Below are 1,132 nucleotides of genomic sequence, written 5' to 3' on the forward strand. Positions count from 1 at the left end.
GTATTAAATATCACATTTATGCCGACGACACGCAATTGTACACATCTTTTAGTCCGGAGGCTGCCGCAGAGACAGTTCGCAACTTAGAAGGTTGTATTGATGATGTTCATAGATGGCTGTCTATCAATATGCTTTGCTGCAATACAGACATTAATTATGTCATCATCAGGAATGATTCCTGATGATGACATAATTAATGTCGAAATATTGAATCCCAACACGATGGCGTGTATTTCAATACTTGGAGTATGTATTATACTTTCTTACTACTCTAGTATTGTTGCTTTTTATTGAGTAACAAAAGATTGAATCGATAGCATGAATCGTGTACATATTTTGAGTATAATTAATGAAGAAACGAATATCATATGTATGTAATACTTCAGTGGAGAAAAACCAATTTTCAACCTATATAAATTATATATATATGTATACATAATTAAATATATATGGCCTATAGGCCTATATAAATTATGATATAATAGATAAAATCCAAACTAGCTTTATATATAATAAGAAACGAATACCATACTTTACTGGAGAAGAACTTCAATCTATCGAACGCTTTGTTTAGAGCAATGGTTTTATTATATTTTTATGATGTTTACAATTCTTAATGTGATTTCAATTTTTTTTTTAATAGTTATTTTTTAAGTAGTTTTATAGTGTGTGTAGGTCTATATATAAAATGAAAAAAAGGGCCGATTTAACCTGCCGGGCCGAGTTGACTGGGCCTAGTTGACTCGAAGGATTTGTATTTAGCGAGCGGTATTGTATTATTAATTGTGAATGCGTCATCGGCGTTCCATACATATACACGCATTGGCAGCCGTTCTGGAGGGCGGCCGCTATAGGTAGCGGCCGATATGGGCCTACTCCGGCCCGAATCCTACTCCGGCCCTATGTAAAGTTTGTCTATGTTGGTCTGAATGCGTTCGTTGATTGCGGACGGGAGTAATCAGTTTTGGATTACCACCGATTACATCGCAACCGATCGCAAAAAAAGCCTCATAAAATATAGAGTTGCGACATGAGACGCTGCTGGGTAGCCATCTTGGTGCCTTGCATGCATGAGTGACCACAAAGCCTATGCTACAGTTTGGCGATTGCAAAAATAATAGACAATTGAAAA

The sequence above is a fragment of the Anneissia japonica genome, unplaced genomic scaffold (assembly GCF_011630105.1).
Source record: "Anneissia japonica isolate Jap-2015-1 unplaced genomic scaffold, ASM1163010v1 scaffold1244_len109368_cov187, whole genome shotgun sequence".
NCBI lineage: Eukaryota > Metazoa > Echinodermata > Crinoidea > Comatulida > Comatulidae > Anneissia > Anneissia japonica.